The sequence below is a fragment of the Acipenser ruthenus genome, chromosome 32, assembly GCF_902713425.1.
Source record: "Acipenser ruthenus chromosome 32, fAciRut3.2 maternal haplotype, whole genome shotgun sequence".
NCBI classification, from domain to species: Eukaryota; Metazoa; Chordata; class Actinopteri; order Acipenseriformes; family Acipenseridae; genus Acipenser; species Acipenser ruthenus.
In genome coordinates, this window is record NC_081220.1 from 6,153,598 (window position 1) to 6,174,837 (window position 21,240).

Below are 21,240 nucleotides of genomic sequence, written 5' to 3' on the forward strand. Positions count from 1 at the left end.
GCAAATAGATTATTGTTTACTTCCTCACATTGTTAAGTAATAGCAGCACTAATGTCCCCCACGGTGGGCTCTAAGACTAGATCATTGACCTGGTCTTTCTTTAAATGATCTTTCACGTTGGACACATTCAAATGTCATCACTGTCATTAAACAACATTTTACATTCATACTGAAATTATTTTATTAATATTGCTTACTTAATAAAATAAAAACAAATCTTCTAAAAATTATAAAATTCAGGGGCTCCTGAGTGGAGCATTCAGCAAAGGCACTGTGCCGGAGTGCAGGATGTGCCCTATAGCCCGGAGAGCGCTGGTTTGAATCCAGGCTATACCACTGACACAGCCTAATCAAACCCAGCTCTGTGCAGTCCGACTGTAGCAGCTCTGCAGCTGCTCTCAGCCTCAGCCCCTGTGGTTACTGTCTATGAGCCAGAGCAGTTCCTGCAGAGCTGAGGGAGGTTTTTGTACGGACGTGTATCACTGTGTGAATGTGTAGCTATTGCCCTGCTGACAGTAATAATCTCCTGCATCTTCAGGCTGCACTCCACTGATGCTCAGTGTAAACTGTGTCCCTGATCCACTGCCACTGAATGAAGCTGGAGTCCCAGAGTGACGGTTAGAAGTAGAATAAATCAGGAGTCAGGTTTCTGCAGGTACCAGTGGATGGAGCTGGTACTAACAAAGCTGTTGGCTGTACAGCGGATAGAGACCGTGTGTCCTGGAGAACAGACTGAGCTGTTGGAGACGGAGTCAGAACAACGTCTGCACTGGACTCTGGAGAAAAAATACAACAAAAAATGATTATAAAATAATAATGCAAGAGTCAAATTAAATAGTGTTGTGTTAGAATACAAACAAAATGTAAAGAAGCGGCTAGACAGATTTACTTCAATGAAAAGTTCTGTTTAAAATGAACTCCAGTCAAGCTTTCAGATTTATAAATAACTATTTAATTATCACCTTGAGCAAAGAGCCCCCGTGTCCCCAGCAGTAGAAGCAATGGCATCATTGTACTGTGTGTTTCAGTGACTCTGAAAGGGCTGAGCAGTGACTCATCAATACTGTGTGTCTCAAAGTGTTTGGAGCAGTGAGGCAGGCACCGGTATACAAAGCAGCTTCCTTTCTACAAATCCTGCTGCTGCTGCTGCTGTCACAGATAGAGGAGATCTGAGCCGTGAGTGAGCACCAGTGCAATTGATAGGGTCGGGTTCACTTTGACTGTTTTCTTCTATTTTTCCCCCAGTCAAAGCTCTCAGTATATCACTGCTGTCTAATATAACTGATCTGTTTGTCTAAACTGACAGTAATATTTCTGTTTCTGTCATCATTTCAATGCTATTGTGTATTAAAGGGTATGTAGTGCCCTACCCCTAGTGGTATACCTTCCCACGTGCTGCTGCTGCTGCTGTAGAAGTAATGGACCTGTCATTTTTCTTTTCATTGGTCACATTTTGACTGCTTCTTACTGTTATAAATTGGACATCTACTTCACTGTCTTTCACAGGCCTTTTCAAGATGTACCTTGAGCAAGCTGCTAGGAGTGCGTTTTCATTATGTCAATCAGAATGATATTTAACAAGCCAGGGGAAAAGGTATCAAACTCCTTGTGGCAAAGTGGTTGCTGATTATGAACAGGTGCAGAGCTGATGCAGTGCAGGAATAAACGGACGAGATTTGTAATCCGGTATGGAAAAATATACGTTTTATTTTTAGTTATAATCCAGGTCTGGTGACCAAATAATAAGCGATGCGTAAAACACGGAGTACAGTAACAGGGATTGCAGCCCTAAACAATAAACACAGCATCTCTCCCACAATATACAACCACGGTCACCAGTCCTGGGTGCATGCTGTAGTGCTCGTGGTGGGTGATACAGGTTAAAGAGTGACAAAGAGTGCAGTGCTGTTCCGGGTTCAGTGCTGGCTCTTACTAACAGCTCCAGAACGTGTTAGCTGTCTATAAACACACAAATAGCAATTATAGACAAGACAAACAAAACAAAAACTCACAATATTCTTAATACACAGTGCACGGGTCCTTCTGGGTCTATTTCAAAACCAAAAACGAAGGAAAAGATTCTCCAGCCCCTTTTATGCGGTTATGCATGACCCCTTGGTAAACGATTGCAGCTGATTCTATTGCCTGCAGCTGCTACCTCGTTTACCTTCCAGGTCAATACATTCCCGCACTGGAGTCTCGTCTTTTTCCAGGCTGATTGACTTCCCGACCCAGGGAATGAACTGTCAGGCCAACCCGTCCAAAGCCTTTCCCTTTCGCTACTTTGTATCCTCACAGGTCAAGAGGGAGATTTACAACCAGAACTCATTATATTTCCATCACACTCGTGTATTGATTTCTTTATTGATTGATTTTGTTTGATGTTTGTGAAAGGGCGCACACAGTGACTGATCACACTCCATTGCCATGGCGATTCCAGCTCACTGAGAAACACATGGCTCTTGTATTGATATGTTGTTTTGAGAAAGTTGGAAAAACCAGCTTTCTTTCATTTGGAATGAGACTAAATTAGTGGGGGGTCTGTAAAAATAAAGTACATCAGTGAATTAACTAATGAAAACCCATTTAAATGAAAGCCTTTTCTATTGAAGTTTAATTTATTTTCCATTAGTTTGCCCCTGTTTTACACTTATATATTAAGAATAGCCCCACAAATTGATGAAAGTGTTTTTCTAAATGATTCTTACCCTGAGTGCAGATGACAAGTGCCCAGATGAAGATGCTGATAAAAGTCATTGTTGTTGTGGATTCTGTTGCCATGAAGGGCAGCTCTCAAACATTAAATTATTATTATTTAATGTCAACAAATGGAGGGGGACTAGACATGGTCACAAAGTTGGTCCTGTTTCAACCATTTTTTCAGTTCTATTAAAAAAAAAACTCTTGTAGTCTGATATACTTTTCATAAAGTCTGGTAGCGTATTCCAGAACATGGCACCCTTAATTGAGCAAGCTGTTTGTGCAAACGTAGTGTGATGTCAAGACACTACAGTCTCCTCTTGTGGTTGATCTTCTGGACAGACCAAAGGTAGATCATTAATGTAGAGACTAAATAACAAAGGCCCAAATATAGATCCCTGTGGGACCCCCATAGTACAGATCCTAAACGCTGATTCTCTATTGCTTATTTTAACACTTTGTTTTCTATCTAACAAGTCAGACTCCATCCATTTCAGAGCCTGACCAGACAGGTTAAATTCAGACAACTTGTTAAACTCACAGGGCTATAAACACTCCCAGAGCACTGAAGCATGTGCTGCCAATGCAAAGTGTCTTTTCTTTGCAAATTGTCTTCCTTGGCACAGCAGCCACTTCTAGTCAAGCAGTGCTCTTAAGTGTAAACTCATTTTCAGATGATGCAGTTTGTTTGCAATTCAGAAAAAAACTGAAAAAAGTTGATCTTGCAAGCAAAACGAAAAAATAGAATATAGTTTTCTTTGTGTTGAGTTTGTACAAACACAGCTATTTCTCTCTCTTCTCCCTTCTCTCAAACCATTCATCTTAGCCACGGCTGTGATTATGTAGCTTTGTTACACAGTATAAATAATTATTAATTGTAAAATATTAAAATCAGAGCTGCAGGTTAACAGATCCATCATAAACTTTGTGAAATCAAATCAATTCAAGAAGCAAACATTTTGATTTTGCACATTACTAATGTTGAGTGAAAAGTTTCAAGTTTTTTTCCTGTGGACCTCCTGGACTGTCTCTGAGGACCCCAGGTTAAGAACCACTGCTCTGGATTAAAGAGCATCATTTTATTACGCTCTCTCTCCCTCTTGTGGTCACAGAGTGTAGTGCAGTTTGTGCTGTTTGGTGTTTTGACGAAACATTGACGAGAGTCCCTGCAATGGAGGAACTGTATGGGTGGTTTCATGGTGTAATGGCTAGCACTCTGAATCTAGCGAGCTGAGTTCAAATCTCGGTGCATTTGTGTTTTATTTGTCTTACAAAAACACTTTATACACTGGTTTTGGTTTAAATAACGAATGCTTTAAACTGGTTTAGTGTCTTTCAAAGTAACTATTATTATTATTATTATTATTATTATTATTATTATTATTATTATTATTATTATTATTATTATTATTATTATTATTATTTATTTCTTAGCAGACGCCCTTATCCAGGGCAACTTACAATCGTAAGCAAATACATTTCAAGTGTTGCAATACAAGTAATACAATAAGAGCAAGAAATACAATAACTTTTGTTCAAGTGTGACAAACCATAATTCTATAATACAGAAGATAATAGTGATAGTTACATCAGGATATGATTAAATAGTGATAGTTACATCAGGATATGATTAAATACAAAATACTACAGGTTAAACACTTGACAGATTACAGTATTCTGAAGTACAGGATTAAATGCAGATAAGAGCAAAATAAAGCACATTTAAATGAAGGGTGATAGTGTCCCAGGATACAAACAGAGGAGTTCTACAGGTGCTGTTTGAAGAGGTGAGTCTTAAGGAGGCGCCGGAATGTGGTCAGGGACTGGGCAGTCCTGACATCTGTAGGATACACTACTGATACTGCAGATTCCACCCTCGCCCCGCAGTGGAGGAGCGACCTTCCTATAGATGTCAGGACTGCCCAGTCCCTGACCACCTTCTGGCACCTCCTCAAGACACACCTCTTCAGACAGGACCTGTAAAACTCAGCTCTCCCCTTCTGGACAATATAGCACTCTGCCCTTAATGCACTTTAACTTGCACTTATCTGCTCCCGATTTTACTGTATTTAAACCTGTAGTATCGTATCTTATTTTTTTTAAAAATTAGAGAGTGTGTGTGTGTGAGAGAGAGAGAGAGAGAGAGAGAGAGAGAGAGAGAGAGAGAGAGAGAGAGAGAGAGAGAGAGAGAGAGAGGCAGAGAGAGAGAGGCGAAGAGAGAGAGGCGACCTGGGAAATGTTTGAGCTGATATATATATATATATATATATATATATATATATATATATATATATATATATTTTTTAGCAACCCAGCTAGCTAGTTAGCACAGGACGGCTAGTCGATTTGCTAGCGGAGCTTAGCATAGTTATAGCTGACTAGATCTCAAAAAGTGACTAACGTTACAAATATTGGTGTAGCCGTTTTATAAAAGCAATAAGTCACAGCCAAGGCGTTATTTCAAGCCTTTATAATTATTCCCAAATAACACAAACTCTTCCATTGTTAAAAAAAAATATATAAAAAATCTCCCTTTGTGCTTCTCGGAAGGCATACGATGGAGGGCGCAATGCAGTTTTTCAGCCTGGGGAATATTACAAATTAGGAGACTGTGCTTTAAAATACACATGTAGGGCGGGCGTCTCTGTTACAAAGAATTGTCACACTTTGTATTTATCTCCATAATGCGTTGGGACTAAATACGCAGATACATTAAAACTATTTGGAGAATGCGGGCATCGATCCCGCTACTTCTCGCATGCTAAGCGAGCGCTCTACCATTAGAGCTAATTCCCCTTGAGCTATGCCAGCGATTCTCATAGGCTACAACGCAACTTGATATGAGCAATTCAGATTGTCGGCAATGTAGTCTGCCAATTGCAAATTCAAAAAATAAATAAATTAACTAAATAGCAAATATTTTGACGAGAGGTATGTTTTCAATTTCTTCAAAAAGTAGTCTCAGCTCGTTGATTCAGTCGCTTTAAAATCCACCTCTGTGTCCCGATGCAGCAGCGCTGTATGCTGTGGCTCGAGCTTGTTTGACGAGGCAGACAATGCAAAAATGCCAATACTTGTTATTGCATCACATGGCAGACTTAAGGTATGCTTTAACGGCTTGGCTGTCTCAAGTTAGTTTGTATTGTTCAACAGACAGTCAGTATCTTAAAAACAAATAAGCGAAATACTCCGTGTCTGTCTGTACAAGTTTGAAATTTAAATGCGCCGCCCCTGCATGCTCTGCGACGCTCAGCCAATAGGCAGGGACGGGACGTTGAAAATAATTGTGGGCAATTTTGGATCAGGTATAGAAGCAAAGGTATATTTCAAGGTCTTAAAACGACATTTCCCACAATTCCTTCAACAAGTAGTGACTTCAACAAGTAGTCTGTTTACAACAAAAATACAACTTGTGTTAGGAACGCTATTTTAGTCCGATTTAAAAAAGAAATTAAAATGGTATTGAGTGCTGACAAGAGTTTGGTATCAGCTGTTGATTTCATTGAAACAATCTTTATAGTAAAATGAACACATTTATTCCTCTGGTCGTGTATTGTCTCGCTGACTGCTATCCACCTGGAAGTCACCTAAAGGATAAGGCAATGGCCTCCTAAACTAGGGATTATGGTTTCGTCAGTTTTATTTAAAACAGTGTGTGTGTATTTGTTCTTGGTCTGTGATATATGTGGTCTGTGTTTATAGATCTTGGCACGTTGCACCAAGTAGTCGTGGCCAAGTGGTTAAGGTGATGGGCTTGAACTCTGTTGGCGTTGTGTCCCTTTTTATGTCTTCGTTGTTAATTCTTAAATGACTGTTCAGCTTAAAGGTATCAATTATTACTTGCTGTACATTAAATTCGTCCAAACTAGTATTTGCAAACACATTACAAAATTAAATAGTGTGGAATAGAAACAATGAAGGCTTTGACCTCGACGTGATTTGAACACGCAACCTTCTGATCTGGAGTCAGACGCGCTACCGTTGCGCCACGAATTCCTGCCGTAGTGCATGCTTGTTATGCAATGCTAGAGTGCACAGCAAGCATGCCAAAGGCATTCTAAGTCCGATGCTGATACTTGGAAAACACTCAGTATCACCAGGGTCATGGGAAACAGACGACTCAATATTTGTTCGTAGTCAGCAGGGCTATGAAGTTGTCGGAAGTGTGTTTGATTCTCAGCTTAAAAGTAAAGAAAACATAAAACAAAGCGATTTGCTTTTATAATGTTTATTATTTGAAACGTGGGCATAAACACAGTTGTACTGGCTGGGAATCGTCTCGGGTCAATTACTTGGAAAGCAGCTATGCTGACCAATATATCACCAACGAGGGAAAGCTGGCAGTACTGAGTGATACAGATGACGGATTTTCTCAGCGCGTCTCCTCTGAATGCGCACTGGCACAAAGGGGCTTTGCTCATCTAATGACGTGACAGAATGCAATAATGTATTGGGTTAATTTACCAACAAAAGAAACATAAATAAAAGTGTATGTATTTTTTGTGAATAAACTATCTTGCTTCTACGATGGGACCAGATACCTTACATCCGCAATCTAATGATCGGCCAAACCCAGAACTACCTTGTCTTGACCAGGGAGTCATATTGTAAAAACAAATTGAAGTGGTTCCACTGGGGATCGAACCCAGGACCTTCTGCGTATAAAGCAGACGTGATAACCACTACACTATGGAACCTGGTCAGAAAGTGAGTTTTGTGTTTGAAACGCTTTGGCAATTATTAACATTACTATGAACAAGTAATATTCTAGAAAGGAAACCGAATCAGACACCATCATGCCGGGAGTAGGGAAGTTGTTTTACCCATATATTTGTTAAGATTTTACTTTCAGGGATCATTTCTATAGTTTGTTTCTAGTGAAATGCGTTTCTAGTGTCTGGTCTCGCTAACCATAACGAGGAGTTACAGTGTTTTCTTCTGAGCGCGTAGCGGGACTTGAATGCTACTTCACTGTAGCTGTTCTTGATCATTGATGAACATTCCGCTCTCTTTTGGGATCGAGCCCCACGTTGGATGTCCTTTTTAAATACAAAATGTAGATGTTTCTTCGAGGCAACAGAGCAATATCTGATTCTGTTCACACTGTATACAGTATTGCAACAAAATTACTTTTTGGTCGTTGTCATATAGCAATTGCTATTGTAAAATGCGTGCATCGTTTATAGTTATAACGATATTGAAATAAATAGTCTTACTTTTGTGGGTTGGCTTCAAACCGTTTCTGTTTTAACACTTGTCATTACATCATTCATGGAGCAACAGTTGGTATGTGCGTAATAAACCCGATCGGGCCTTGATATGACAACCCTAGGCTGTGCTGAAATAAATAATGCGGTTTTCTGCTGTAATGAACGCAGTTTGTCAGGATGGTCGAGTGGTCTAAGGCGCTAGACTTAAGGACTCTGTCTTTCCAAAGAATTCTGTGTTCTGGTCTCCAAGTGGAGGTGTCTGATCAAATCCTCCTCTGACAGCTCAATTTTATTTATTCTTAAAAGGAATAAATGTGTTCATTTTACTATAAAAGATTGTTTCAAGGAAATCAACAGCTGATACCAAACTCTTGTCAGAACGCAATACCATTTTAATTTCCATTTTAATTCAGACTAAAATAGCGTTCCTAACACAGATTGCATTTGGTTGTAAACAGACTACTCGTTGAAGTCAATGAAAAATATTTTGTCCAAACATGTATTTAACTTGTTTTAATATTAAAAATAATGTATTAAATTGAATAACATCTCCGTCGGCCACTGGATCGTGGTCTCAGGCTGGGATGCGGACCTTTGAGAACAGTATAAACGATCTATTAGTGGAAGTAGCTTACATCAGAAATGCCCTCGTTTAACATGCTAGGATGATCGACATCGGTATTCTCCAATTGCTGTGTACATGTTATAACACGTTATGAGTACGAATACAAAGTTGGACACTTTCCTTGTAAGTGGGGGTAAGCACAATTTATTTTCAGATGTAATGTCTTTATTTAAGCTCAATCTAGTCCTGCGTAATGCAAATCACATTACTATATTTTTATATTAGTCAAGGCCTATGTAAAGTGTTCTTAAATTGTTTTAACATTAGCATTGATCAATTTGATGATCCGCTTTCTTTTCTCCCAATACGGTATGCAAAGTATGCAACTTTTCTGCCCACTTTGATCATAGGCAGTTTTATCCCCCCGTTTCGGCTGAAAACCGCATCTGGGTGAAAACTTAAGTGTTTCGAAACGCATTTGTAAAGGCATCGGATTCTATTGTGTTGCCGAGCTGTTGATCGTTTCTCATAATACACAGGTTTACTGGGGTGACAAAAAACGCAAGTCTTGTCAAGCCGAAATAGCTCAGTTGGGAGAGCGTTAGACTGAAGATCTAAAGGTCTCTGGTTCGATCCCGGGTTTCGGCAAATAGCAAGACTATTTTTGTTTTGTATTATTTTGAACTGAAAAATAGAGCGGTTTTTTTTGTTCTGTTTAATTGGAAGAAATAACAACGTATCAGAGTGCCATTTTCTAATGTGATTAAGAAATGCAAAAACTTAAGGTATACTTAAGATGACCACTCCAATCTTCAGTCGGGTGGTTGTTGAAGGAAGGGGACACATTTTGAGTGTGCATCTCATACTGGTTTAAATCAATAAGCAAATTTCAAATTGATCATTGATAATGTAGAAACTATTTAAGAACTCTTTCAATAGGACTTGACTAATATAAAAAATATAGTAATGTGATTTACACTACGCAGGACTTGATTGAGCTTAAATAAAGACATTACATCTGAAAATAACTTGTGCTTACCCCCACTTACAAGGAAAGGGTCAAACTTTGTATTCGTTCTCATAACGTGTTAGAAAATGTAAACAGCAGTTGGAGAATGCTGAAGTCGATCATCCTAGCATGTTAAACGAGAGCATTTATCATGTAAGCTACTTCCAGTCATAGAGCGTTTATACTGTTCTCAATGGTCCGTATCCCAGCCTGAGACCACGATCCAGTGGCCAACGGAGATGTTTTTCAAAGTAATATGTTATTTGGAATATTAAAACAATCAAGTTAATTACATGTTTGGACACACAGTATTTTCCAGTGACTTCAACAAGTAGTCTGTTTACAACAAAAATACAATCTGTGTTAGGAACGCTATTTTAGTCCGATTTAAAAATAAATTAAAATGGTATTGAGTGCTGACAAGAGTTTGGTATCAGCTGTTGATTTCATTGAAACAATCTTTATAGTAAAATGAACACATTTATTCCTCTGGTCGTGTATTGTCTCGCTGACTGCTATCCACCTGGAAGTCACCTAAAGGATAAGGCACTGGCCTCCTAAACCAGGGATTATGGTTTCGTCAGTTTTATTTAAAACAGTGTGTGTGTATTTGTTCTTGGTTGGTGATATATGTGGTCTGTGTTTATAGATTTTGGCACATTGCACCAAGTAGTCGTGGCCAAGTGGTTAAGGTGATGGGCTTGAACTCTGTTGGCGTTGTGTCCCTTTTTATGTCTTCGTTGTTAATTCTTAAATGCCTGTTCAGCTTAAAGGTATCAATTATTTCTTGCTGTACATTAAATTCGTCCAAACTAGTATTTGCAAACACATTACAAAATTAAATAGTGTGGAATAGAAACAAAGAAGGCTTTGACCTCGACGTAATTTGAACACGCAACCTTCTGATCTGGAGTCAGACGCGCTACCGTTGCGCCACGAATTCCTGTCGTGGTGCATGCTTGTTATGCAATGCTAGAGTGCACAGCAAGCATGCCAAAGGCATGCTAAGTCCGATGCTGATACTTGGAAAACACTCAGTATCACCAGGGTCATGGGAAACAGACGACTCAATATTTGTTCGTAGTCAGCAGGGCTATGAAGTTGTCGGAAGTGTGTTTGATTCTCAGCTTAAAAGTAAAGAAAACATAAAACAAAGCGATTTGCTTTTATAATGTTTATTATTTGAAACGTGGGCATAAACACAGTTGTACTGGCTGGGAATCGTCTCGGGTCAATTACTTGGAAAGCAGCTATGCTGACCAATATATCACCAACGAGGGAAAGCTGGCAGTACTGAGTGACACAGATGACGGATTTTCTCAGCGCGTCTCCTCTGAATGCGCACTGGCACAAAGGGGCTTTGATCATCTAATGACATGAAATACATGAAAGTCACCGCAAGCCTGCACCTCACCACATCCTTCACACTGTTAAACTGCCTCATTATGACCAGGCCTCTAATTATGCCTTTCCAATACTTTGAATGTGTTATTGTTCAGTTTAACATGAGAACAACTTGGTAGAACAATCATAATGTCCGCAGGACTTATTTTCCTCGGGTTTCCTTGGCTAATAACGCCAAGGTCGCGGGTTCGATCCCCGTACGGGCCACGGCTTTTCTTCTTTAAAGAAACCACAGCATTTGTAATGGTGCCAAAATGAACATTCTTTAACAAAATGAACTGAAGCAATATGAAGTACAACCAGTAATATTTCAGACTTTTTTTAATAAACTTTATATATAATGCTAGCGAAATGCGTTTTTAAAGTGTTTGGACTCGCTATCCACGAGGAAGAGTGAGAGTGTTCGTTTTTGAGCGTGAAGGAGACAGCGAGTGTTTTTTTTTTTTTTTTGGCCAACTGCTCCCTGTTATTGATGACCGCTCCAGTGTTCCTTAGGGGGCTGGAGGAAGCAGACACGTTCTGAGTGGGTATCTTGCCTAAAGGTACGCAAGACGAACTACAGTTGCAAAGCACTGCTGCTTTTTCGATGATTGATTAAAACTATCAATCTGACTGAAAACACGGATCACATTAATTGTGATCGGTTTGATACCAATAGGCTTACATGACAGGTATTGTGTATAGACAATGTCATATACATAGAAATGAACACGGACAGTGTTTTTTTAAGGGCTGACTCATTTTAATGTTCGAGAGATCTAGGTGTACTGGACAAATATACTGGATTTTTTCCATGTCGTAATTGCGCCGCCTGTGATAATGCGTTTGAAACTAGAGATAATGTGAGATAATGTCTTTTACTGGCGGATAGTTTACAAATGTACTCAATTATGTTACAACTTTTGTGTCTACGAAACATATCTGTAACATTTATGTAATGCCTGTGTGTTTTTTTTTCATGAAGTTAATTTGCTAACAGACTGTTCTGATTTGTTTCTAACCGTGAAGCGATCGCTCTGTTTGCCGTATATTTTCTGTCTGTAAGAGGAGTGTCCTTGTGATCCCATATAGAATGCGACGAAACAGGTCGCCCTCCTTAATATAAACAGATAAAGAATAAGTTCACACACCCCCCAGGTGATTTACTGTAGCGTCAGACATTGGAGGTTCAGCAGTGTACTGCAGTGTTGTGCAAAGTCGTCAGTGTAAGTCAGGATGGCCGAGCGGTCTAAGGCGCTGCGTTCAGGTCGCAGTCTCTCTGGAGGCGTGGGTTCGAATCCCACTTCTGACAAATCTGTTTGTTTATTTATTTCTTAAAACGTCCACCGAATGCTTGGTAATTTGATTTGTTTTTCTTGTTAGTATTCAAATCACAAGGTCGTTAAATGAGAGAAAGTCACCGCAAGCCTGCACCTCACCACATCCTTCACACTGTTAAACTGCCTCCTTATGACTAGGCCTCTAATTATGCCTTTCCAATACTTTGAATGTGTTATTGTTCAGTTTAACATGAGAACATCTTGGTAGAACAATCATAATGTCCGCAGGACTTATTTTCCTCGGGTTCTAGTATCAAGTTTTGAGTGTGTGGCCGGTTAGCTCAGTTGGTTAGAGCGTGGTGCTAATAACGCCAAGGTCTGGGGTTCGATCCCCGTACGGGCCACGGCTTTTCTTCTTTAAAGAAACCACAGCATTTGTAATGGTGCCAAAATGAACATTCTTTAACAAAATGAACCGAAGCGATATGAAGTACAACCAGTAATATTTCAGACTTCCTGCGCTTTAAACATGTATTAACAATGAGCACATACAATCAATTAAAAACAAAGCTTACGTAGTCGGCAGGATTCGAACCTGCGCGGGGAAACCCCAATGGATTTCTAGTCCATCGCCTTAACCACTCGGCCACGACTACATGCTCGCACAATTATTTGTGAAATATCCAAAAGAAGTAAACGAAACCCGTAGTAATGCTGTAGAGGGCAGTATAGGCTAACTAATGAACCAAGTCAAATGTCTTTGTTGAAACTGTCAGATTTGTACAATGCAAGCACACGTGGGAAATGTAAATAAAATATAATTTTTGTTAACGTTCATAATAATGAATACATCTTTATTTCAAAATACGTAGCTATTTAACTGATCTTTTCAAGAAACACCCCCATCCACAAAAACAAAGTAGTTATTTAATTGAACTGAAAAAATTGACTTGCTTCATGGCTGTTGCCAGAGCACTCGAGCACGTTCTGGCTAGCGTGAGCGGACTTAGCAGATAACAAGATCTACAAAGTATTTCATGCTAATAAAACATACCATAATTATGTTCGTTTTTATTATACACATGGCAACTTACAGAGACTAGGGTGTGTGAACTATGCATCAGCTGTAGAGTCACTTACATTTACATCTCACCCGAAAAACGGAGCACAAGGAGGTTAAGTGACTTGCTCAGGGTCACACAATGAGTCAGTGGCTGAGGTGGGATTTGTACCGGGGGACCTCCTGGTTAAAAGCCCTTTATCTTTAACCACTAAACGTTTGTTGAGACAGTTCAAGCCCTGTAGCAGTGTTTAACTATTTCCTGGATGTTTGCCTTTTGGTCTACTCTGGAAAAAGTAATAATAATAATAAAAAGTAGGCAAAACCATTTTTTGAGAAACCACATTTGGGAGAAAAACTAACAGTTTGGAAACACATTTGCAAAGGCATTGGATTCTATTGTGGTGTTTCCGAACTGTTGAACGTTTCTCATTACATGCAGGTTTACTGGCTTGACAAAAAGGCGATTGACGAAAAGAATGCGGCCTGGATAGCAAAATCGCGTCAAGCTGAAATAGCTCAGTTGGGAGAGCGTTAGACTGTAACGGTCCCTGCTTCGATCCCGGGTTTTTGCAAACAGCACGACTAGGGCTATTTTTTCTTAATTAATTTTTTGAATTAAAAAAACAGCACATTTTTTTCTTCAGTGTAATTGGAGGAAATAAAAACGTATTATAGTGCCATTTTCTAATGCGATAAAGAAATGCAAAAAGCATCATCTCTGCGTGGGCTTGAAACACCAAAATTTCGATTAACAGCCCAACGTGCTAACCGATTATGGTGTTTTATTACATAACACCTTGGGAGTCTCAACAGAACAGTGTGTATGCATAGAGCTAAAATGGAAACCAAATATATACGATTCAAATGGGAATCGTATTCAGATTTTAAGCACAAATTTGATAGACTTCACAGTGCAAAGGAGGAAGGCAGACAATGCAAATGAGGCAACTGGCTCCTACTTTTTAAATCATACGAGAAACTTGAACCCAATTTAGCTTTTAACCGCCTGCAGTTTGGAATGAGTTTGAAATGTTGTTGTAACACCTCACTGGGCAACAGCAATTGCATTATATGAAAGCTCCTGTCTATTTGTCAGCGGCACAGCTACCGGTGCCACTCAGAGTTGGAGGGAGACGGTCGGCCACTTGCCCATAAAACAATACTTTCCGGGATCATTTCTATAGTGATTTGCCAGCGAAATGCGTTTATAAAGTGTTTGGACTCGCTATCCACGAGGAAGAGTGAGAGTGTTCGTTTTTGAGCGTGAAGGAGACAGCGAGTGTTTTTTTTTTTTTTTGGCCAACTGCTCCCTGTTATTGATGACCGCTCCAGTGTTCCTTAGGGGGCTGGAGGAAGCAGACACGTTCTGAGTGGGTATCTTGCCTAAAGGTACGCAAGACGAACTACAGTTGCAAAGCACTGCTGCTTTTTCGATGATTGATTAAAACTATCAATCTGACTGAAAACACGGATCACATTAATTGTGATCGGTTTGATACCAATAGGCTTACATGACAGGTATTGTGTATAGACAATGTCATATACATAGAAATGAACACGGACAGTGTTTTTTTAAGGGCTGACTCATTTTAATGTTCGAGAGATCTAGGTGTACTGGACAAATATACTGGATTTTTTTTCCATGTCGTAATTGTGCCGCCTTTGATAATGCGTTTGAAACTAGAGATAATGTGAGATAATGTCTGTTACTGGCGGATAGTTTACAAATGTACTCAATTATGTTACAACTTTTGTGTCTACGAAACATATCTGTAACATTTATGTAATGCCTGTGTGTTTTTTTTTTCATGAAGTTAATTTGCTAACAGACTGTTCTGATTTGTTTCTAACCGTGAAGCGATCGCTCTGTTTGCCGTATATTTTCTGTCTGTAAGAGGAGTGTCCTTGTGATCCCATATAGAATGCGACGAAACAGGTCGCCCTCCTTAATATAAACAGATAAAGAATAAGTTCACACCCCCCCCAGGTGATTTACTGTAGCGTCAGACATTGGAGGTTCAGCAGTGTACTGCAGTGTTGTGCAAAGTCGTCAGTGTAAGTCAGGATGGCCGAGCGGTCTAAGGCGCTGCGTTCAGGTCGCAGTCTCTCTGGAGGCGTGGGTTCGAATCCCACTTCTGACAAATCTGTTTGTTTATTTATTTCTTAAAACGTCCACCGAATGCTTGGTAATTTGATTTGTTTTTCTTGTTAGTATTCAAATCACAAGGTCGTTAAATGAGAGAAAGTCACCGCAAGCCTGCACCTCACCACATCCTTCACACTGTTAAACTGCCTCATTATGACGAGGCCTCTAATTATGCCTTTCCAATACTTTGAATGTGTTATTGTTCAGTTTAACATGAGAACATCTTGGTAGAACAATCATAATGTCCGCAGGACTTATTTTCCTCGGGTTCTAGTATCAAGTTTTGAGTGTGTGGCCGGTTAGCTCAGTTGGTTAGAGCGTGGTGCTAATAACGCCAAGGTCTGGGGTTCGATCCCCGTACGGGCCACGGCTTTTCTTCTTTAAAGAAACCACAGCATTTGTAATGGTGCCAAAATGAACATTCTTTAACAAAATGAACCGAAGCGATATGAAGTACAACCAGTAATATTTCAGACTTCCTGCGCTTTAAACATGTATTAACAATGAGCACATACAATCAATTAAAAACAAAGCTTACGTAGTCGGCAGGATTCGAACCTGCGCGGGGAAACCCCAATGGATTTCTAGTCCATCGCCTTAACCACTCGGCCACGACTACATGCTCGCACAATTATTTGTGAAATATCCAAAAGAAGTAAACGAAACCCGTAGTAATGCTGTAGAGGGCAGTATAGGCTAACTAATGAACCAAGTCAAATGTCTTTGTTGAAACTGTCAGATTTGTACAATGCAAGCACACGTGGGAAATGTAAATAAAATATAATTTTTGTTAACGTTCATAATAATGAATACATCTTTATTTCAAAATACGTAGCTATTTAACTGATCTTTTCAAGAAACACCCCCATCCACAAAAACAAAGTAGTTATTTAATTGAACTGAAAAAATTGACTTGCTTCATGGCTGTTGCCAGAGCACTCGAGCACGTTCTGGCTAGCGTGAGCGGACTTAGCAGATAACAAGATCTACAAAGTATTTCATGCTAATAAAACATACCATAATTATGTTCGTTTTTATTATACACATGGCAACTTACAGAGACTAGGGTGTGTGAACTATGCATCAGCTGTAGAGTCACTTACATTTACATCTCACCCGAAAAACGGAGCACAAGGAGGTTAAGTGACTTGCTCAGGGTCACACAATGAGTCAGTGGCTGAGGTGGGATTTGTACCGGGGGACCTCCTGGTTAAAAGCCCTTTATCTTTAACCACTAAACGTTTGTTGAGACAGTTCAAGCCCTGTAGCAGTGTTTAACTATTTCCTGGATGTTTGCCTTTTGGTCTACTCTGGAAAAAGTAATAATAATAATAAAAAGTAGGCAAAACCATTTTTTGAGAAACCACATTTGGGAGAAAAACTAACAGTTTGGAAACACATTTGCAAAGGCATTGGATTCTATTGTGGTGTTTCCGAACTGTTGAACGTTTCTCATTACATGCAGGTTTACTGGCTTGACAAAAAGGCGATTGACGAAAAGAATGCGGCCTGGATAGCAAAATCGCGTCAAGCTGAAATAGCTCAGTTGGGAGAGCGTTAGACTGTAACGGTCCCTGCTTCGATCCCGGGTTTTTGCAAACAGCACGACTAGGGCTATTTTTTCTTAATTAATTTTTTGAATTAAAAAAACAGCACATTTTTTTCTTCAGTGTAATTGGAGGAAATAAAAACGTATTATAGTGCCATTTTCTAATGCGATAAAGAAATGCAAAAAGCATCATCTCTGCGTGGGCTTGAAACACCAAAATTTCGATTAACAGCCCAACGTGCTAACCGATTATGGTGTTTTATTACATAACACCTTGGGAGTCTCAACAGAACAGTGTGTATGCATAGAGCTAAAATGGAAACCAAATATATACGATTCAAATGGGAATCGTATTCAGATTTTAAGCACAAATTTGATAGACTTCACAGTGCAAAGGAGGAAGGCAGACAATGCAAATGAGGCAACTGGCTCCTACTTTTTAAATCATACGAGAAACTTGAACCCAATTTAGCTTTTAACCGCCTGCAGTTTGGAATGAGTTTGAAATGTTGTTGTAACACCTCACTGGGCAACAGCAATTGCATTATATGAAAGCTCCTGTCTATTTGTCAGCGGCACAGCTACCGGTGCCACTCAGAGTTGGAGGGAGACGGTCGGCCACTTGCCCATAAAACAATACTTTCCGGGATCATTTCTATAGTGATTTGCCAGCGAAATGCGTTTATAAAGTGTTTGGACTCGCTATCCACGAGGAAGAGTGAGAGTGTTCGTTTTTGAGCGTGAAGGAGACAGCGAGTGTTTTTTTTTTTTTTTGGCCAACTGCTCCCTGTTATTGATGACCGCTCCAGTGTTCCTTAGGGGGCTGGAGGAAGCAGACACGTTCTGAGTGGGTATCTTGCCTAAAGGTACACAAGACGAACTACAGTTGCAAAGCACTGCTGCTTTTTCGATGATTGATTAAAACTATCAATCTGACTGAAAACACGGATCACATTAATTGTGATCGGTTTGATACCAATAGGCTTACATGACAGGTATTGTGTATAGACAATGTCATATACATAGAAATGAACACGGACAGTGTTTTTTTAAGGGCTGACTCATTTTAATGTTCGAGAGATCTAGGTGTACTGGACAAATATACTGGATTTTTTCCATGTCGTAATTGTGCCGCCTGTGATAATGCGTTTGAAACTAGAGATAATGTGAGATAATGTCTGTTACTGGCGGATAGTTTACAAATGTACTCAATTATGTTACAACTTTTGTGTCTACGAAACATATCTGTAACATTTATGTAATGCCTGTGTGTTTTTTTTTTTCATGAAGTTAATTTGCTAACAGACTGTTCTGATTTGTTTCTAACCGTGAAGCGATCGCTCTGTTTGCCGTATATTTTCTGTCTGTAAGAGGAGTGTCCTTGTGATCCCATATAGAATGCGACGAAACAGGTCGCCCTCCTTAATATAAACAGATAAAGAATAAGTTCACACACACCCCAGGTGATTTACTGTAGCGTCAGACATTGGAGATTCAGCAGTGTACTGCAGTGTTGTGCAAAGTCGTCAGTGTAAGTCAGGATGGCCGAGCGGTCTAAGGCGCTGCGTTCAGGTCGCAGTCTCTCTGGAGGCGTGGGTTCGAATCCCACTTCTGACAAATCTGTTTGTTTATTTATTTCTTAAAACGTCCACCGAATGCTTGGTAATTTGATTTGTTTTTCTTGTTAGTATTCAAATCACAAGGTCGTTAAATGAGAGAAAGTCACCGCAAGCCTGCACCTCACCACATCCTTCACACTGTTAAACTGCCTCATTATGACGAGGCCTCTAATTATGCCTTTCCAATACTTTGAATGTGTTATTGTTCAGTTTAACATGAGAACATCTTGGTAGAACAATCATAATGTCCGCAGGACTTATTTTCCTCGGGTTCTAGTATCAAGTTTTGAGTGTGTGGCCGGTTAGCTCAGTTGGTTAGAGCGTGGTGCTAATAACGCCAAGGTCTGGGGTTCGATCCCCGTACGGGCCACGGCTTTTCTTCTTTAAAGAAACCACAGCATTTGTAATGGTGCCAAAATGAACATTCTTTAACAAAATGAACCGAAGCGATATGAAGTACAACCAGTAATATTTCAGACTTCCTGCGCTTTAAACATGTATTAACAATGAGCACATACAATCAATTAAAAACAAAGCTTACGTAGTCGGCAGGATTCGAACCTGCGCGGGGAAACCCCAATGGATTTCTAGTCCATCGCCTTAACCACTCGGCCACGACTACATGCTCGCACAATTATTTGTGAAATATCCAAAAGAAGTAAACGAAACCCGTAGTAATGCTGTAGAGGGCAGTATAGGCTAACTAATGAACCAAGTCAAATGTCTTTGTTGAAACTGTCAGATTTGTACAATGCAAGCACACGTGGGAAATGTAAATAAAATATAATTTTTGTTAACGTTCATAATAATGAATACATCTTTATTTCAAAATACGTAGCTATTTAACTGATCTTTTCAAGAAACACCCCCATCCACAAAAACAAAGTAGTTATTTAATTGAACTGAAAAAATTGACTTGCTTCATGGCTGTTGCCAGAGCACTCGAGCACGTTCTGGCTAGCGTGAGCGGACTTAGCAGATAACAAGATCTACAAAGTATTTCATGCTAATAAAACATACCATAATTATGTTCGTTTTTATTATACACATGGCAACTTACAGAGACTAGGGTGTGTGAACTATGCATCAGCTGTAGAGTCACTTACATTTACATCTCACCCGAAAAACGGAGCACAAGGAGGTTAAGTGACTTGCTCAGGGTCACACAATGAGTCAGTGGCTGAGGTGGGATTTGTACCGGGGGACCTCCTGGTTAAAAGCCCTTTATCTTTAACCACTAAACGTTTGTTGAGACAGTTCAAGCCCTGTAGCAGTGTTTAACTATTTCCTGGATGTTTGCCTTTTGGTCTACTCTGGAAAAAGTAATAATAATAATAAAAAGTAGGCAAAACCATTTTTTGAGAAACCACATTTGGGAGAAAAACTAACAGTTTGGAAACACATTTGCAAAGGCATTGGATTCTATTGTGGTGTTTCCGAACTGTTGAACGTTTCTCATTACATGCAGGTTTACTGGCTTGACAAAAAGGCGATTGACGAAAAGAATGCGGCCTGGATAGCAAAATCGCGTCAAGCTGAAATAGCTCAGTTGGGAGAGCGTTAGACTGTAACGGTCCCTGCTTCGATCCCGGGTTTTTGCAAACAGCACGACTAGGGCTATTTTTTCTTAATTAATTTTTTGAATTAAAAAAACAGCACATTTTTTTCTTCAGTGTAATTGGAGGAAATAAAAACGTATTATAGTGCCATTTTCTAATGCGATAAAGAAATGCAAAAAGCATCATCTCTGCGTGGGCTTGAAACACCAAAATTTCGATTAACAGCCCAACGTGCTAACCGATTATGGTGTTTTATTACATAACACCTTGGGAGTCTCAACAGAACAGTGTGTATGCATAGAGCTAAAATGGAAACCAAATATATACGATTCAAATGGGAATCGTATTCAGATTTTAAGCACAAATTTGATAGACTTCACAGTGCAAAGGAGGAAGGCAGACAATGCAAATGAGGCAACTGGCTCCTACTTTTTAAATCATACGAGAAACTTGAACCCAATTTAGCTTTTAACCGCCTGCAGTTTGGAATGAGTTTGAAATGTTGTTGTAACACCTCACTGGGCAACAGCAATTGCATTATATGAAAGCTCCTGTCTATTTGTCAGCGGCACAGCTACCGGTGCCACTCAGAGTTGGAGGGAGACGGTCGGCCACTTGCCCATAAAACAATACTTTCCGGGATCATTTCTATAGTGATTTGCCAGCGAAATGCGTTTATAAAGTGTTTGGACTCGCTATCCACGAGGAAGAGTGAGAGTGTTCGTTTTTGAGCGTGAAGGAGACAGCGAGTGTTTTTTTTTTTTTTTGGCCAACTGCTCCCTGTTATTGATGACCGCTCCAGTGTTCCTTAGGGGGCTGGAGGAAGCAGACACGTTCTGAGTGGGTATCTTGCCTAAAGGTACACAAGACGAACTACAGTTGCAAAGCACTGCTGCTTTTTCGATGATTGATTAAAACTATCAATCTGACTGAAAACACGGATCACATTAATTGTGATCGGTTTGATACCAATAGGCTTACATGACAGGTATTGTGTATAGACAATGTCATATACATAGAAATGAACACGGACAGTGTTTTTTTAAGGGCTGACTCATTTTAATGTTCGAGAGATCTAGGTGTACTGGACAAATATACTGGATTTTTTCCATGTCGTAATTGTGCCGCCTGTGATAATGCGTTTGAAACTAGAGATA

General features: G+C 39.7%; 15 non-coding genes across 15 annotated transcripts; 10 read left to right on the plus strand and 5 right to left on the minus strand.

Moving 5' to 3' along the window:
* Window positions 1-6,624: 6,624 nt before the first annotated feature.
* trnaw-cca (transfer RNA tryptophan (anticodon CCA)) lies at window positions 6,625-6,696 on the minus strand. The gene has a single exon. It is a non-coding gene; the product is annotated as a tRNA-Trp (tRNA).
* A 628-nt stretch (window positions 6,697-7,324) lies between these two features.
* Window positions 7,325-7,397, minus strand: trnai-uau (transfer RNA isoleucine (anticodon UAU)). Its single transcript has one exon. It is a non-coding gene; the product is annotated as a tRNA-Ile (tRNA).
* Window positions 7,398-7,536: 139 nt separating this feature from the next.
* Window positions 7,537-7,749, plus strand: LOC131703484 (small nucleolar RNA U3). Its single transcript, XR_009309935.1, has one exon. It is a non-coding gene; the product is annotated as a small nucleolar RNA U3 (small nucleolar RNA).
* Window positions 7,750-9,050: 1,301 nt separating this feature from the next.
* Window positions 9,051-9,123, plus strand: trnaf-gaa (transfer RNA phenylalanine (anticodon GAA)). Its single transcript has one exon. It is a non-coding gene; the product is annotated as a tRNA-Phe (tRNA).
* Window positions 9,124-11,199: 2,076 nt separating this feature from the next.
* Window positions 11,200-11,416, plus strand: LOC131703476 (small nucleolar RNA U3). The gene has a single exon (XR_009309928.1). It is a non-coding gene; the product is annotated as a small nucleolar RNA U3 (small nucleolar RNA).
* Window positions 11,417-12,097: 681 nt separating this feature from the next.
* Window positions 12,098-12,179, plus strand: trnal-cag (transfer RNA leucine (anticodon CAG)). The gene has a single exon. It is a non-coding gene; the product is annotated as a tRNA-Leu (tRNA).
* Window positions 12,180-12,721: 542 nt separating this feature from the next.
* On the minus strand, window positions 12,722-12,803 carry trnas-aga (transfer RNA serine (anticodon AGA)). The gene has a single exon. It is a non-coding gene; the product is annotated as a tRNA-Ser (tRNA).
* Window positions 12,804-14,363: 1,560 nt separating this feature from the next.
* LOC131703344 (small nucleolar RNA U3) lies at window positions 14,364-14,585 on the plus strand. Its single transcript, XR_009309810.1, has one exon. It is a non-coding gene; the product is annotated as a small nucleolar RNA U3 (small nucleolar RNA).
* Window positions 14,586-15,269: 684 nt separating this feature from the next.
* On the plus strand, window positions 15,270-15,351 carry trnal-cag (transfer RNA leucine (anticodon CAG)). Its single transcript has one exon. It is a non-coding gene; the product is annotated as a tRNA-Leu (tRNA).
* Window positions 15,352-15,893: 542 nt separating this feature from the next.
* On the minus strand, window positions 15,894-15,975 carry trnas-aga (transfer RNA serine (anticodon AGA)). Its single transcript has one exon. It is a non-coding gene; the product is annotated as a tRNA-Ser (tRNA).
* Window positions 15,976-17,535: 1,560 nt separating this feature from the next.
* On the plus strand, window positions 17,536-17,757 carry LOC131703345 (small nucleolar RNA U3). Its single transcript, XR_009309811.1, has one exon. It is a non-coding gene; the product is annotated as a small nucleolar RNA U3 (small nucleolar RNA).
* A 683-nt stretch (window positions 17,758-18,440) lies between these two features.
* On the plus strand, window positions 18,441-18,522 carry trnal-cag (transfer RNA leucine (anticodon CAG)). The gene has a single exon. It is a non-coding gene; the product is annotated as a tRNA-Leu (tRNA).
* A 298-nt stretch (window positions 18,523-18,820) lies between these two features.
* trnai-aau (transfer RNA isoleucine (anticodon AAU)) lies at window positions 18,821-18,894 on the plus strand. The gene has a single exon. It is a non-coding gene; the product is annotated as a tRNA-Ile (tRNA).
* Window positions 18,895-19,064: 170 nt separating this feature from the next.
* On the minus strand, window positions 19,065-19,146 carry trnas-aga (transfer RNA serine (anticodon AGA)). The gene has a single exon. It is a non-coding gene; the product is annotated as a tRNA-Ser (tRNA).
* Window positions 19,147-20,706: 1,560 nt separating this feature from the next.
* On the plus strand, window positions 20,707-20,928 carry LOC131703346 (small nucleolar RNA U3). The gene has a single exon (XR_009309812.1). It is a non-coding gene; the product is annotated as a small nucleolar RNA U3 (small nucleolar RNA).
* Window positions 20,929-21,240: the final 312 nt, after the last annotated feature.